General features: G+C 43.5%; 1 protein-coding gene across 8 annotated transcripts in view; it reads right to left on the bottom strand.

Annotated features, from left to right (window-relative positions):
- The window catches only part of MPP7 (MAGUK p55 scaffold protein 7), a 337,800-nt gene that overhangs the window by 136,236 nt on the left and 183,294 nt on the right, over positions 1–18,270 (bottom strand). The window lies entirely within an intron of this gene.

Raw genomic sequence — 18,270 nt, forward strand, 5'->3', positions numbered from 1 at the left:
CCAAAGCAGGGACTGGTACGCTGGCAGGAGGGGGTAAAATGAGGCCCAGCCAGAACCACTCCTCTCCCAAGCATACTCTGGGGGCACTAGGACTCAGGTAGTGTCTCTCTCCACCCCATCCCCCAACGATTCAGCCTTAGGGAAAAACCCTAGGGAGGAACCAGTCAGAGACTCCATCCGGTAAGAGCAACTTGAAAAGCTGAAACAGCCAAAGAAGGGACCTTCAGACATTCAGAGAACTTTCTACATTTTTTACTGGACTTTCTCTCCCATTTGATTGGTTGGTTGCTCCAATCAATCAATGCTCCAATCTGCTCCCTCATGGTCTCTTCACCTCAACTTCACTCCACAAATGCCCCTTTTACCCTCTTCTTCCCTGCCCTGACCCCTTTAGCCTCTTTCATGTCAATGTCCCCTCAAGCTTACGCCCTCCTACCTAAATGCGCACACACACCCCTCAAAAAATCATGTAATTAATACGATATTTGCTACCATCACATTTTTCACTCTGCTTGCATGTTCCACCTCTTCCCCCACCCTATGTATCTTGTCTCGTTATACTGTAAGCTCTTTGTGGCAGGCACTGTCTGCTACTCTGCGTTTGTACTGCGTCTAGCACAGTGGGAACCCATTCCTGGTTGGCCATTAGGCACTACTGTAATAAACATGATCAATAATAATGACTAGACAAGGTAGGGCTCCAAAATCTACCAAAGCCCACATCATCCCAAGACTGCTGGATGATTGCGTAGCGGGCCATAAATGTATGGATGGATGATCAGATAGCGGCCCTGCAGATATCTTGAATTGGCACCTGGGCCAGGAAGGCTGCTGACAAGTCTTCCGCTCTGGTTGACTGGGTGGTTACAATTGCACTTTTGCCTGCTCATAGCAAAACCTGATGCAGGCAGTGATCCAGGACAAAATTCTCTGAGCAGACACAGGAAGACCCTTCTTTCTGTCTGCAACCATGACGTAGAGCTGCGTTGACTTACAGAACAGCTTAGTCCTTTTAATATAAAAGGCTAGTGCTCTCCTGATCGCCAGAGAGTGTAGTCTATGCTCCTCGTCTGACTTACGAGGTTTCAGAAAGACGACTGGTAAGAATATGTCCTGCTTAGTATGAAACTACAAAACTACCTTGGGCAGAAAGGCTGGGTGTAGCCACAGTTGAACTGTGTCCTTATAGAACACTGTGTGGGGTAGCTCCAAGGTAAGTGCTCTAATTTCAGAGACTCCAGAAAGGAGACTTTCCACGAGAATAGCAGAAAGGAACAAAAAGAAAAGGAGTACTTGAGGCACCTTAGAGACTAACCAATTTATTTGAGCATAAGCTTTCGTGAGCTACAGCTCACTTCATCGGATGCATGAAGTGGAAAATAAAGTGAGGAGATTTATATACACACAGACCATGAAAAAATACACATTGTAAGGAGAGAGATCACTTAGGATGAGCTATTACAGGCAGGAGAGTGGGGTGGGGGAGAGAAAACCTTTTGAAGTGATAATCAAGGTGGGCCACGTCCAGCACATTTCCAGGAGTTAACAAGAACGTCGAGGTACGGGGGGGCGGGGGGGGGGGAGGGGAGAGGAATAAATAAGGGGAAATAGTTTTACTTAGTATAATGACTCAACCACTCCCAGTCTCTATTCAAGCCTAAGTTAATGGTATCCAATTTGCAAATTAATTCCAATTCAGCAGTCTCTCGTTGGAGTCTGTTTTTGAAGTTTTTTTGTTGAAGGATAGTCACTTTGAGATCAGAAATCGAGTGACCAGAGAGATTGAAGTGTTCTCCGACTGGTTTATGAATGTTATAATTCTTGACATCTGATTTGTGTCCATTTATCCTTTTATGTAGAGACTGTCCAGTTTGCCCAATGTACATGGCAGAGGGGCATTGCTGGCACATGATGGCATATATCACATTAATAGATGTGCAGGTGAACGAGCCTCTGATAGTGTGGCTGATGTGATTAGGCCCTATGATGATGTCCCCTGAATAGACATGTGGGCACAGTTGGCAACGGGCTTTGTTGCAAGGATAGGTTCCTGGGTTAGTGGTTCTGTTGTGTGGTGTGTGGTTGCTGGTGAGTATTTGCTTCAGGTTGGGGGGCTGTCTGTAGGCAAGGACTGGACTGTCTCCCAAGATTTGTGAGAGTGATGGGTTGTCCTTCAGGATAGGTTGTAGATCCTTGATAATGCATTGGAGGGGTTTTCGTTGGGGGCTGAAGGTGACGGCTAGTGGCGTTCTGTTATTTTCTTTGTTAGGCCTGTCCTGTAGTAGGTGACTTCTGGGTACTCTTCTGGCTCTGTCAATCTGTTTCTTCACTTCAGCAGGTAGGTATTGTAGTTGTAAGAATGCTTGATAGAGATCTTGTAGGTGTTTGTCTCTGTCTGAGGGGTTGGAGCAAATGCGGTTGTATCATAGAGCTTGGCTGTAGACAATGGACCGTGTGGTGTGGTCTGGGTGAAAGCTGGAGGCATGTAGGTAGGAATAGTGGTCAATAGGTTTCCGGTATAGGGTGGTGTTTATGTGACCATCGCTTATTAGCACTGTAGTGTCCAGGAAGTGGATCTCTCGTGTGGACTGGTCCAGGCTGAGTTTGATGGTGGGATGGAAATTGTTGTGGAATTCCTCAAGGGCTTCTTTTCCATGGGTCCAGATTATGAAGATGTCATCAATATAGCGCAAGTAGAGTAGGAGTGTTAGAACAACGCTTCCTCAACTCTCATCCCCTAAGTCAGCCATAAAAATGTTGGCATACTGTGGGGCCATGCGGGTACCCATAGCAGTGCCGCTGATTTGAAGGTATACATTGTTCCCAAATGTGAAATAGTTATCGATGAGGACAAAGTCACAAAGTTCAGCCACCAGGTTTGCCGTGACATTATCAGGAATAGTGTTCCTCATGGCTTGTAGTCCATCTTTGTGTGGAATGTTGGTGTAGAGGGCTTCTACATCCATAGTGGCCAGGATGGTGTTATCAGGAAGATCACCGTTGGATTGTAGTTTCCTCAGGAAGTCAGTGGTGTCTCGAAGGTAGCTGGGAGTGCTGGTAGCGTAGGGCCTGAGGAGGGAGTCTACATAGCCAGACAATCCTGCTGTCAGGGTGCCAATGCCTGAGATGATGGGGCGCCCAGGATTTCCAGGTTTATGGATCTTGGGTAGCAGATAGAATACCCCACATCGGGGATGTGAGGATTTGTTCTTGTGCTTTTTCAGGGAGTTTCTTGAGCAAATGCTGTAGTTTCTTTTGGTAACCCTCAGTGGGATCAGAGAGTAATGGCTTGTAGGAAGTGGTGTTGGAGAGCTGCCGAGCAACCTCTTGTTCATATTCCGACCTATTCATGATGACAACAGCACCTCCTTTGTCAGCCTTTTTGATTATGATGTCAAAGTTGTTTCTGAGGCTGTGGATGGCATTGTGTTCTGCACGGCTGAGGTTATGGGGCAAGTGATGCTGCTTTTACACAATTTCAACCCGTGCACGTTGGCGGAAGCACTCTATGTAGAAGTCCAGTCTGCAGTTTCGACCTTCAGGAGGAGTCCACCTAGAATCCTTCTTTTTGTAGTGTTGGTAGGAAGGTCTCTGTGGATTAGTATGTTGTTCAGAGGTGTGTTGGAAATATTCCTTGAGTCGAAGACGTCGAAAATAGGATTCTAGGTCACCACAGAACTGTATCATGTTCGTGGGGGTGGAGGGGCAGAAGGAGAGGCCCCAAGATAGGACAGATTCTTCTGCTGGGTTAAGAGTATAGTTGGATAGATTAACAATATTGCTGGGTGGGTTAAGGGAACCATTGCTGTGGCCCCTTGTGGCTTGTAGTAGTTTAGATAATTTAGTGTCCTTTTTCTTTTGTAGAGAAGCAAAGTGTGTGTTGTAAATGGCTTGTCTAGTTTTAGTAAAGTCCAGCCAGGAGGAAGTTTGTGTCGAAGGTTGTTTTTTTTATGAGAGTATCCAGTTTTGAGAGCTCATTCTTAATCTTTCCCTGTTTGCTATAGAGGATGTTAATCAGGTGGTTCCGCAGTTTTTTCATGAAGTTGATAGATTTCCACTCCATACGGCTAAATGCAGTGCCTTGCGTAATGACAGGTTTCAGAGTAGCAGCCGTGTTAGTCTGTATTCGCAAAAAGAAAAGGAGTACTTGTGGCACCTTAGAGACTAACCAATTTATTTGAGCATAAGCTTTTGTGAGCAACAGCTCACTTCATCGGATGCATAATGGAACAAGAAGCCAACAACTCAAATGGATGACCTGCGAGCCTTGACAGTATGAGGTTCAGGTCCCAAGGTGGGACAGGGTCACGGACTTGAGGTAGAGCTCCTCCGGACCTTTTGGAAATTGGACCGCCATGTCATGAGCAAAGACTGACTTGCCCTGAACTGGAGGGTTTAAGGCTGAAACAGCTGCCAAGTGGACTTTGACTGATGAAAGAGATAGGCCCTGGAGCTTGAGATGCAGAAGATAGTCCAGGATTGACTGGAGTGAGGCCTGTTTGGGTTGAAGATTTTCGTCCGTGGCCCAACATGCGAATCGTTTCCATTTGGTCACCATGGTGGAGGGCTTTCTGTTAACCATCAGGACCTGTTAAACGCGGGCCAAACTTGTCTGTTCTTCCACAGTCAACCATGCAGCAACCAAGCTGTCAGGTGCAGAGCTGCTAGGTTTGGGTGCAGTAACTGGCTGTGGTTCTGGGAAAGCAAGTCCAGCCAGAGTGGTAGTTGTAGTGGATTTGCTACCGAGAGCTCCAGCAGTGTGCCGAACCAATGCTGGCGAGGCCAAATCGGAACCATCAGGATTACCTTCGCCTTGCCCTGCTTGATCTTCATGAGGACTCTGTGGATTAATGGCACTGGCAGAAAGGCATACAGCAGAGCCCTCGACCAGGGGAGCAAGAAGGCGTCAGATGGGTAGCCTCTGTTGATCCTCCAAATCGAGCAGAAGATGTAGCACTTCCTGATTTTCCCAGATGAGAGTAAGTCCACAATGGGAGTCTCCCCCCTCTGGAAGATTACACTGACAACTTCCAGATGGAGTGACCACTCGTGGCGAGACAAGAAGGTCCCGCTGAGGTGATCTGTTAACACATTCCTCCCCCAGGGAGGTGTGAGACGGAGATGAATGGCATGCTGCACACAAAAGTCCCACAACCAAAGAGCTTCTCAGCAAAGGGCCGACGAAAGGGCTCTGCCTTGTTTGTTGATATAAAACATTGCTGCAGTATTGTCTCAGGATTTGGATCACCTTGACCCTCACGTGAGGCAGGAACGCCTGGCAAGCCAAGTGCACCACTCTGAGCTCTCTGACATTTATGTGTAGGGAGCGATCGCCTTGCGAACAGCGACCTTGCATGGTGAGATCACCAACCCAGGTCTGAAGCACTGGAGACCAGAGTCACTGACAGGGATGGAGCCGCGAAGGGAACTCCCTCCAATACCAAGCTAGGTTCCGACAACCACTCCAGGGATGACCGGATGTGATCTTGTACCATGACTATCCAGTCCAGATTGCATCTGTTGGGGACATAGACTGCTGCCAGCCATGCTTCCAGGAGTCCGAGATGAAGTTGTGCATGCCATACCATGTAAGTACAAGCTGCCATGTGGCCCAACAACTTGAGGCACACGTAGGCGGTAGTGAGAGATCAGATCGGACATAGTCTGGAAATGGGCCTCCAGGTGAAAAGCTCTGGCTTGCATAGAGTCGAGTATCTCTCCATAAACTCTATATGCTGTACAAGGGTCAGAGTTGTTTCTTTTAATTTATTAATAGACCCAGCTTGCGACAGGTGGAGAGCACCAGATCAAGGTTCCCTTGCACCTGGGCCTGAGACCATCCCTTTATGAGCCAGTATTTGAGATACGGATAAACCTGTACCCCTCGACACCTCAGGTAAGCGGCTATGGGCTCCATGCACTTTGTGAATACTCTCAAGGCAGAGGAGAGACCGAAGGATAGTGCTGTGATCAGGAAATGGCGCTGGCCCATCAAGAAGCAGAGAAACTATCTGTGCCCCAAGAAAATGGAAATATGAAATTATGCATCCTTCAAGTCGAGGGCAGCGTACCCGTCTCCTGGATCCAAGGAGGCGATGACGAAGGCTAGGGAGACCATGCAACACTTCAGTTTCTTTAGATATTTGTTGAGGTGATGAATTTCTCCAGAATGGGTTTTAGGAGAACCTTTTGCCTTCGGGATTAGGAATTATCGGGAATAGAACCCTTTCTTCCTTCACATCACAAGGGGCCTCCTCTACCACCTTAGGCATAGGAGGTGTCCACCTCCTGAATGAAAAGTTCCTTGTGAGAAGGGTCCCTGAAGAGGGTCAGGGAAGGGGAAGGGGGGATCCAGGGGTGGAAGATGCTGAAGAACTGCAGATGCAAGAGGGAAGGCGCTCCGACCAACTGTCACGGGCAGTAAGAAGGAACTGAGAGGGCGTAGGGCTGGCGGCACCTCATATCCCGGTACATGAGTGTGGGCCTCCAGAGGGCGCCAGAGTCAGCCCTATGGATATCATTAAGGAAAAATATTCTGACAATGGTGCACGTGGGCGTGCACACACCTAGAATGGAATCAACATGAGCAAGCACACAAAGAAGAAACCTATATTAAAATATTATTAATGTTGCAAAGTCAACCACTCAAGTCAGGAAATACCAGAATTTAGGTTGTGTGTGCAACTTTAATTCAGTCTCTTTGTGCATATGCCTTACAATATAGTCTTCACTTACATGATGACATACTATTTTTTCCATGGGTCCCTGCCTCTTTCAACCCAGAGGATCAATCTGCACTGGGGACGAATCAGGGTTGTATAGTACAGGCAGCTGGTGACTATAAGATCCCTGCCTCCTATGTTGTAAAAGCTGGAAGGTATGTAGTGAATGAGGTAGAAGATTGCAAGAACAGAAAGGAGGGTCTCATGGTTAAGAGTTTAATGCTAACCTGGAGAATTAGATTCTATCCTTGCCCCTGCCATACCATTTGTGTGTGATGTCAAGTCACTTAAACCAAACTTTTCAGAGTTGTTCATTGTTTTCTGGGTGCCCAACTTGACACCACGTGGTCTAATTTGCAGAAGAGGCTGAGCGCTCACATCTGCAGCTGAAGTCAATGGGACCTGTGCTTGATTATAAAAGTTGCTATATAATGCCAAGAACTCTGAAAAATCAGGTCCTAGGCATCTCAAATTGGGCACCCAAAATTAGGGGAATCTTTTTAATCTGTGTCCTACCTCCCCATCTGTAAAATGGGGATAGCATCACCTCCCTAATATTTAGTGTGACCAGATGTCCCGATTTTATAGGAACATTCCCAATATTTGGGGCTTTGTCTTAAATAGGTGCCTATTATCTCACCCCCTCCCCCGTCACAAATTTTCACACTTTTATCTGGTCACCCTACTTATACTACAGGGGTTTTCTGAAGATAAATTAAAGTTTGTGATAATAAAGTGGATAATACAGTGAGGAGCCCCACAGAAAAACATATGAGGAAATGATATTTAGATCTTTGTAGCAGGCTTTGAATAGCGCGCAGTAAACAGGGCCCACAGCCAGACACTGAACAAAGAAGGTAAAAACAAAGCATTGAATAGCTGCTCACTAAGTTAGCACCATGCATCATCTGCCCTTAATGAAGCAAGGGTCCTGTGGATAAAAAGTATATGATGCTCTCCCGTCGACATCGCTTCCACCTTTCATTGAGGTGGAGTACTGAAGTTGACGAGAGAATGCTGTCCCATTGACTTATCGCGTCTTCACCAGACCTGCTAAATTGATGCTGCTACATTGATTGCTGCAGCGCTGATTTAGCCCATAGTGAAGACAAACCCTAAGAAGTTGGGGGAGTGAAGTGATTTGAGGAAAAAGATCATTAGTTCAGTTTTGGCTTTGTTAAGCTCAGTTTGAAATGAGACATCCAGGAGATGATCTAAGAGAGAGATGTGAAGACACAGGATTGAATGGGGAACACAAGTCAGGAATGGAAAGCTGATGTAGGTAATTCACCTCTCTGAGGGCTGGTTTTCACTACAAGGAGATTGCCACTGCTGCAATCGATGCAGCACTGGTTGATTTAGTGAGTCAAAGCTAAGCTAAATCGACGCAGAGCGCTCTCCAGTCAACCCCAGTACTCCACCTCCCCAAGAAGAGTAAGGGAAGTCAACCAGAGAGCATCTCCCATCAGCGCAGTGCAGTGAAGACACCAAGGTAACTTGACCTAAGCTATGCCGCCTCCATCTACGTTATTGACGTAGCTGGACTAGTGTAACTTAGGTCGACTTACCCTGGTAATGAAGACAAGCCCTCAGACATAGTAGCTAGGCCAATGGAATAATTCTTCATTGACCTAGCTTATGTCTACAGTGGAGGTTAGGTCGACCTGGCTACATCACATAGTGCATGATGTGTTTCACAGCCCTGACTGAAGTAGCTAGGTCGACTTATTTTTTAGTTATAGACCAGACCTCAGTGTTTGCACAGTACAGTTACTCATTACACATATATCAAGTTGTATTACAACTCATTTTTGCAGCCATCACAGCTTTGGCTCTGTAGGAAATAAAAAAGTCATCTGGGTTTGAGCACGGATAACACACTGCTGTATTTTTAAATAAACTAATTTACTACGAAGGCCCAGAAGAAAAGTGTTTTAGGTCTCTGTGAAAAGGAAATCTGCTCTTTGACAGAAGTTGCAGTGTGGTTCATTGTTCCACACAGTATATTGGTATTCCACACTCCTAACTGGCACATTGTTAGAAGACAGTTTGACAAATGCACTTAAAACATTCATATTTAAGCTGTTTAATTCATTCCCCTCTTACAAACAAGGTACTTTGGAATCACTCAATACATGCTGAAATATTTTTATCCCTTATTTATTGTTCAATTTGTATGATATTGGCCTTGATTTTTTCCTTCTTTTTTATCAGCTAGATATTGACTTCTGTTTTAAACATTATTTCTGGATTATCTATGTTGGATTTTCTACTCTTAATTGTACCCTTTATTTTCATTTAGCACTTGGAACAAAGTAAGAACACCGATATCTAAATGAGTATGAAAGAGCATTGTAACAAGCCTGAGACTAATATATTAACTATTCTGTTTTTGCAAGGTTAAGCAGAACAGAATAAGTACTGTCTACAACCCCTGACTCCTTGCAGAGTTTCTTAAAATATTTATCTTTCTATAACAAATGCTTTTCACTTTGAATTCATTGTTCCCTACACAACAAAATAAAGCTGCTATTATATGAGCTTTCACAGTCTTTCATTCAAGTGCGCTTTTTTGTCAGTAGTAAAAAAAAAAAAAGTTTTGATGACTTTGCTTATAGGAAGAGGGTCCCTAGGTGGGTAGAGGAAGTTCAGACCAAAGCCAAACAAGTCACACTTGCTCCAAAATAAATTTTCCTGCCCCTTCAGAGCCAAAACAGCCTACACCACTACTGAACTAAAGTATTTTCAAAATTGTTTTTTTGTACTTTTAGCCCCAGATTTCTTAGGACTTTTTTCCTTTCAGAACATTTCCAAATTTGAGTAAATCTACTCTTTTGTGTAAGCTAGGGACGTGAAGTCCTTGAAACCAAAATCTATTTTATATCAGTTTTTAAGGAACAGAACTCTGATAAACCTCTTCTCCTATGAAAACTGTAGTCCCCAAATTGAAGTCCATGGCATCAGAATTAAAGTACTAGGATTTGTTTTTAAAAGCATCATTAAGAGAAAGTATTCTGATGAGGCAGAAAGGGGTTGTCTGAGTAGCCATCATTAAGGCATCAGCAGTAGTGAATGAATTCCTCTTCAGAAGAGGAATGAAGCAGTTCTTAAAGTAGTCAAAATATTTTTCTGCACACTATTGCCACTTACTCTCTGATATTAGAACACCAACTCCTAGAAGTAGAAGCACATGCACTTCAGCAACAAGTTTCACCATCCCTGGACTTATTTCCTGGACTACTGAAGCTTCGGTCAATTAGATGAGCTACATTACTTGGACTTCAAGGGAAGATGAAGGCTGTCTTCTCTCTACTTGCTGATGTGCAAAATTACATTATGACTTCTGTCTGAGAGAGCTGTGGTCTCTGTGTTCCCGGACAAAGTGAAGATACTCTAATGATGGCCTTTTAACAGAGAGAAGTTAAATAGAATATACTGAGTGGCAAATTGAGAACTCCAGGATTACAGGGGAGGCAAAATTCCAATTAAAGAATTTAAATTGTCCTTAGGGTTAACGCCAGGTGAAGGAAAAGAACCACTCTAATCAGATGCTTGAGAAGTCAACACCATGCAAGCAAAAAGCTAGACTGTGTTCACAGATACCTGAGTGACAGTAGGCTAAGGTTAAATCTTTGCCTCATAAATAATTCTTTCAAATTTTATCACTTTGTCACATCTTAAAAGACAGCTGTAGAGAGCAGCCAGTTCAGTAGATATAGATCAGTGGGCTAGGAGTTGGACCAGGGTTCTGTTCGAAGCCTTGCCACTTTCTTTATGGCCTTGGTCAGTCTGCTTTTTTTTCCTTATTTTTATTTTATAGATGGGAAAACTGGTATTTAATCTCCCTCATAAAGTGCTTTGAGATCTCTGAATGAAAAGTGCTATCTAATGTCAAGCATTACTATTTTTATAATGGTAATTGTTGCATAAGTTTGACAAAAGCTGGTTTATTGTCCATCAGTTCAGTTCATTAACTCTTTGGCAATGCTATACACCCACCATATTCTGAGGGCGGAATGTGTAACTCATGCTGGAGCACAAACACAAAAACTGATGTAGATAGATGATATAGATCTCAAGAGGAAGATCATGGTCAGGGTAGGACTGTTTCTCAATGAGGGGGGAAAAATAATAACTAACAGAAAATGTGGAAATGGCAGAGATGCTTAATGACTTTTTTGTTTCGGTTTTCATCAAGAAGGTTGATGGTGATCGGACATCTAACACAGTGAATGCCAGTGAAAATGAGGTAGGATCAGAGGCTAAAATAGGAATAGAACAAGTTAAAAATTACTTAGACAATTAGATGTCTTCAAGTCACCAGGGCCTGATGAATTGCATCCTAGAATACTCAAGGAGCTGACTGAGGAGATATCTGAGCCATTAGTGATTATCTCTGAAAAGTCATGGAAGACGGGAGAGATTCCAGAAGACTGGAAAAGGGCAAATATAGTGCCAATCTATAAAAAGGGAAATAAGAACGACTCCGGACAGCTTAGCTTCTGTACCTGGAACAATAATGGAGCAAATAATTAAGCAATCAGTTTACAAACATCTAGAAGTTAATAAGGTGATAAATAACAGTCAGGCTGGATTTATCAAGAACAAATTGTGTCAAACCAACCTGATAGCTTTCTTTGACAGGTTAACAAGCCTTGTGGATAGAAGGGAAGTGGCACACGTGGTATATTTTGACTAGTAATGCTTTTGATACTGTCTCGCATGACCTTTTCATAAACAAAGTAGGGAAATGCAACCTAGATAGAGCTACTAGAAGGTGGGTGCAAAACTGGTTTGAAAACCATTCCAAGAAAGTAGTTAGCAGTGGTTCACATTCAGGCTGGAAGGGCATAACGAGTGGGGTCCCGCAGGGATCAGTTCTGGGTCCGGTTCTGTTCAATATCTTCATCAGCATTTTAGATAATGGCATAGAGAGTACACTTACAAAGTTTGCGTACGATACCAAGCTGGGAGGAGTTGCAAGTGCTGTGGAGGATAGGATTAAAATTCAAAATGATCTGGATAAACTAGAGAAGTGATCTGAAGTAAATAGGATGAAATTCAATACGGACAAATGCAAAGCACTCTATTTAGGAAGGAACAATCAGTTGCACACATACAAAATGGGAAATGACTGCCTAAGAAGGAGTACTGCAAGAAAGCGATCTGGGGGTCATAGTAGACCACAAGCTAAATATGAGTCGCCAACAACGTAACACTGTTGCAAAAAAACCGAACATCATTCTGGGATGTATAAGCAGGAGTGTTGTAAGCAAGACACGAAAAGTAATTCTTCCACTCTACTCTGCACTGATTAAGCCTCAGCTGGAGTATTGTGTCCAGTTCTGGGTGCCACATTTCAGGAAAGATGTGGACAAATTGGAGAAAGTCTAGAGAAGAGCAACAAAAATGATTAAAGGTGTAGAAGACATGACCTATGAGGAAAGATTGAAAAATTGGGTTTGTTTAGTTTGGAAAAGAGAAGACAGAGGGGACATAACAGTTTTCAAGTACATAAAAGGTTTTTACAAGGGGGAGGGAGAAGAATTGTTCTTCTTAACCTCTGAGGATAGGACAAGAAGCAATGGGCTTAAATTGCAGCAAGGGATGTTTAGGTTAGACATTAGGAAAAAATTCCTAACTGTCAGGGTGGTTAAGCACTGGAATAAATTGCCTATGGAGATTGTGGAGTCTCCATCATTGGAGATTTTTAAGAGCAGGTTAGACAAACACCTGTCAGGAATAGTCTAGATAATACTTAGACCTGCCACGAGTGCAGGGGACTGGACTAGATGACCTCTCAAGGTACCTTCCAGTCCTGTGATTCTATGATATAGATAAAATGTACCTGGTTCTTAATAAAATGATTTTTCTCACATTTGTTGTCTCAATGTTAAACCCTAATTGTTGTCTTGTGGGAAGAAATTAAATTATGTTTTTATCAGCCCAGTTTATTATTTTTTAACAGCTAGGCTCATGATTTATAGAGAAAATATATTTTTAACTCATGTATTTAATTTATATCTGCATCCTTTTCAAAAGTTAGTGGAAACATGGTTACAACAAGTACAAAATCTAAAAGTTCCTGTTGCGGGAAGTGGGAAAAGGGAAGTGGATTCTCACTGTCTTGCGGATGATACTAAACTGGGAGGAGTGGTAGATACGCTGGAGGGGAGGGATAGGATACAGAAGGACCTAGACCAATTGGAGGATTGGGCCAAAAGAAATCTGATGAGGTTCAATAAGGATAAGTGCAGGGTCCTGCACTTAGGACGGAAGAACCCAATGCACAGCTACAGACTAGGGACCGAATGGCTAGGCAGCAGTTCTGCGGAAAAGGACCTAGGGGTGACAGTGGACGAGAAGCTGGATATGAGTCAGCAGTGTGCCCTTGTTGCCAAGAAGGCCAATGGCATTTTGGGATGTATAAGTAGGGGCATAGCGAGCAGATCGAGGGACGTGATCGTTCCCCTCTATTCGACATTGGTGAGGCCTCATCTGGAGTACTGTGTCCAGTTTTGGGCCCCACACTTCAAGAAGGATGTGGATAAATTGGAGAGAGTCCAGCGAAGGGCAACAAAAATGATTAGGGGACTGGAACACATGACTTATGAGGAGAGGCTGAGGGAGCTGGGATTGTTTAGCCTGCAGAAGAGAAGAATGAGGGGGGATTTGATAGCTGCTTTCAACTACCTGAAAGGGGGTTCCAAAGAGGATGGCTCTAGACTGTTCTCAATGGTAGCAGATGACAGAACGAGGAGTAATGGTCTCAAGTTGCAGTGGGGGAGGTTTAGATTGGATATTAGGAAAAACTTTTTCACTAAGAGGGTGGTGAAACACTGGAATGCGTTACCTAGGGAGGTGGTAGAATCTCCTTCCTTAGAGGTTTTTAAGGTCAGGCTTGACAAAGCCCTGGCTGGGATGATTTAACTGGGAATTGGTCCTGCTTTGAGCAGGGGGTTGGACTAGATGACCTTCTGGGGTCCCTTCCAACCCTGATATTCTATGATTCTATGATTCTATGTCTGGAGATCGGGGAAGGAGGAGTGAGAAGCAACAAAAGGTGATACAAGGTAAACTGGAGTCCTGTTTTAGGTAAACACTACTTTATTGCATTTTGTTTCCCCAAATGTAACGTAAATATTAGTCTTTATTATAGCCTTCACTGCACTTTGGTGGGAAGAAAGAGAATTGGGATAATTTATTTTAGATAACATGAATCAAGCACCCTCAAAATAATTCCTCACTGGAACTAGATAGCAATTTCATCTCTGGTTTGGTTTTGGTAAGACTTTAAAAGTTGGCCAAATAACCAGAAGTTGATTTATTCCCTCCAAATATATAGTGAGATAGGAAAGTTAGCCTAAAACTAACCAACTTGACCTTTTAAACTGTAAATGCCCATGCCCAAATTCCAAGCAAGAAATGCACTGAGTCATGGGCCAGAATGCTATGCTCAAGCACAGGTCACAAAGGACATGTCTCCTCTCAAGCGTTGATCCAGCACCTAGTACATTTCTGGACCACCATGAGATAAAGAAAGGGGGGGCAGGGTAGTTCCCTTTTATGGACACCCAGCCAGCCAGTAACTATAAAATCCCCCTTAGTAGCTGTTCTCCAATTGCTCTACCTCTAAAAGGGTTAAAAAGGCTCACTGCTATGCATAGGTATAAGGAAGTGAGTGGGCACCTGGCCAAAAGAGCCAATGTGAAGGCTAGAACTTTTTAAAATTGAAACAAGATTCCCCTTTTGTCTATCTGTGTTGTTCTCCCGGGGAGAGGCAGACAGGGCAGCAGCTATGCTTGGGCCAGGTGTGAAAAAAATCATCAGTATCATACCTAGAAACTACTCATTTAAAACCCCAGATATATAAGTAGATCAGGAAATGTCTAGAAACACGTGATAGGGTTTATCCCTTTTATTTCATTATGGCTTGTGGATTCCTCTGTGCTAACCCCAGGTGCTTTTGTTTTGTTTGTAACCTTTAAGATGGACCTCACGAAAGCTGTTCTGGGTGCTTAATCCTTGTAGTTGCTCTTTTAAAATCTAGCAATAGCCTGAGTTCCCAGATGTATATTCTTTCTCTTTCTTTATTACTAAAATTTATCTTAAGAACAGAATTGGATTTTTGTGTCTTAAGAGGTTTGTGCACATGTTGTTTAATTAGCTGGTGGCAACAGCTGATGTCCTTTTTTTCCTGCTCTCTCTTTCTCAGCTTTTTCCCCAGGGGGAGGTGAAAGGGCTTGAGGGTACCTCCACAGGAAGGAATTCCCAAATGCTTCTTCCTGGGCTCTCAAAGAGGTTCTGCACTTGGGTGGTGGCAGCATCTACCAATCCAAGGTCAGAGAAAAGCTGTAACCTTGGGAGTTTAATACAAGCCTGAAGTTGCCAGTATTAATTTTCAGAATACTTGTGGGTCCCCACATTCTGCATTCGAAGTGCCAGAGTTGGGAATTAGCCTTGACATGCCACAATAAATACTAGGCCAAAAAAAAAGAGGTAAATTTGTCAGATATCCCAAGCACCCTGGACCAGTCTCCCCTTGTTTGAGAACTTGAACAAAAAATACCATAAATATATTAACATTCCAAAAGAAAAATACAAAAGCTTGGCTAACAAACAAAACCCCACAACCCACTCAACACCCCTTCCCCTTCTTAGACCAGCTTTCTCTCTAATCCAGGAGTGGGCAAACATTTTGGTCCAAGGGACACATCTGAGTATAGAAATTGTATGGCAGGCCGTGAACGCTCATGAAATTAGGGTGGGGGGGAAGGCTCTGGGACAGGGCCAGAAATGAAGAGTTCAGGGTGGGGGTTAGAGTTCGTCTAATATTTGCAGAAGACGAACTCAGGCAGCCTGAACACAGATGTAACAAATTTGTGCATAAATTAAAATCAATAGAACATTTTTTGCAATATTCACTCAGCTACTTCTGGGTGCTTGTGCTGCATGACAAGTAAATTTAAAGAAATGTCAGTTGACTAAATATATCTGTGCATACTAATAGATATCACATCTCTATCTTTCCTTCAGGTGCATTCTAAATGGCTGCAGTACACATCTCAAAAAGATTACAGCGTCATTGCTTGTATACAATATATTTTGAGATGTATCTACAACGTAAAAGCTCTGTACAACTGTACCTAATGGGGAGGATTAAACTATACTGGGTTTTCTTAGTGTTTGCTGTGACAAAGTTCCTCGACTACCTTGGTGGGTTTTGCGCTTATGGGTGGATTTGCTCGCTTTGGAGCTTACCGGCAGCCCTCAGCTTGGCCGTTTTTCTGAATTCACGGTCCAGGTCGACGACTCCTGTGTCTGACCAGGAGTTGGGAGATTTGGGGGGAACCCGGGCCCGCCCACTACTCCGGGTTCCAGCCCAGGGCCCTGTGGAATGCAGCTATCTAGAGTGCCTCCTGGAACAGCTGTGCGACAACTACAACTCCCTGGGCTACTTCCCCATGGCCTCCTCCCAACACCTTCTTTATTCTCACCATAGGACCTTCCTCCTGGTGTCTGATAATGCTTGTACTCCTCAGTCCTCCAACAGTAGGCGTTCTCACTCTCAGCTCCTAGTGCCTCTTGCTCCCAGCTCCTCACATGCGCACCACAAACTGAAGTGAGCTCCTTTTTTAAACCCAGGAGCCCTGATTAGCCTGCCTTAATTGATTATAACAGCTTCTTGATTGGTTGCAGGTGTTCTAATGAGCCTGTCTGTCTTAATTGTCTCCAGAAGGTTCCTGATTGTTCTGGAACCTTCCCTATTACCTTACCCAGGGAAAAGGGACCGACTTAACCTGGGGCTAATATATCTGCCTTCTATTACACTCCTGTAGCCATCTGGCCCGACCCTGTCACATTGCCTATGTGCCAAGTTAATGACTGGCAACCTATGGCGTACCAATTTGCCTTGCACTAACTCACCAAGTAGATAAGCCTTTAGGCATAGAAAATGTATTCCTTTTGTATCAATGGAAGCTTTAAGTATTAACTGCAATGATCTGCATTGCAAACTTTATTCACATTTTCTCCATTATGTAGTTTCCTTTATATCTCTTGATTTTGACATATGAAACACACCCACTTAACATAACTTTTGAGCTGCTGACAGTGACTGGCCCCAAAAATAAGATGACACTTGCTAAGTTTTATCCAAATATTTAACTGAAGAAAAAACAGCAATATACTTTATATTAAAAAAAATGCTTTCAGACTTTTGGATACTATAAACGATTCATATAATTACTTAGAAATAGGACAGATCTGTGTCAAATTCGAAAAACAAACTGTTACTAAAACTGATCAAAAAGAAAAGGAGTACTTGTAGCACCTTAGAGACAAACATATTTATTTGAGCATAAGCTTTCGTGAGCTACAGCTCACTTCATCGGATGAAGTAGCTCACGAAAGCTTATGCTCAAATAAATTTCTTAGTCTCTAAGGTGCCACAAGTACTCCTTTTCTTTTTGCGGATACAGACTAACACGGCTGCTACTCTAAAATGGATCAGTTTATCATCTCCTTTTTGTATGTTGTGCTAGAAATCTGAACTGAAATCCTACATCTGATTGGTTGATCATAGGATGACTATGAGCTGCCAATGTGATATGGCCGTGAAAAAGCTAATGCGGTCTTGGGATGCATCAGGCAAGGTATTTCCAGTAGGGATAAGGAGGTTTTAGTACCGTTATACAAGGCACTGGTGAGACCTCACCTGGAATACTGTGTGCAGTTTTGGACTCCCATGTTTAAGAAGGATGAATTCAAACTGGAACAGGTACAGAGAAGGGCTACTAGGATGATCCGAGGAATGGAAAACCTGTCTTATGAAAGGAGACTCAAGGAGTTTGGCTTGTTTAGCCTAACTAAAAGAAGGTTATGGGGAGATACAATTGCTCTCTATAAATGTATCAGAGGGATAAATACCGGAGAGGGAGAGGAATTATTTAAGCTCAGTACCAATGTGGACTCAAGAACAAATGGATATAAACTGGCCATCAGGAAGTTTAGATTTGAAATTAGATGAAGGTTTCTAACCATCAGAGGAGTGAAGTTTTAGAATAACCTTCCAAGGGAAGCAGTGGGGGCAAAAGATCTATCTGGCTTTAAGATTAAACTCGATAAGTTTATGGAGGAGATGGTATGATGGGATAACATGATTTTGGTAATTAATTGATCTTTAAATATTCATGGTAAATAGACCCAATGGCCTGTGATGGGATGTTAGATGGGGTGGGATCTGAGTTACCCAGGAAAGAATTTTCTGTAGTATCTGGCTCGTGAATCTTGCCCATATGCTCAGGGTTCAGCTGATCGCGATATTTGGGGTCAGGAAGGAATTTTCCTCCAGGGCAGATTGGAAGAGGCCCTGGAGGTTTTTCGCCTTCCTCCGTAGCATGGGGCACGGGTCACTTGCTGGAGGATTCTCTGCACCTTGAAGTCTTTAAACTATGATTTAAGGACTTCAATAGCTCAGACATAGCTGTTGTTTTTCACAGAAGTGGGTGGGTGAGATTCTGTGGCCTGCGTTGTGCAGGAGGTCAGA

This window comes from Lepidochelys kempii, chromosome 2 (assembly GCF_965140265.1).
Source record: "Lepidochelys kempii isolate rLepKem1 chromosome 2, rLepKem1.hap2, whole genome shotgun sequence".
Taxonomy (NCBI): domain Eukaryota; kingdom Metazoa; phylum Chordata; order Testudines; family Cheloniidae; genus Lepidochelys; species Lepidochelys kempii.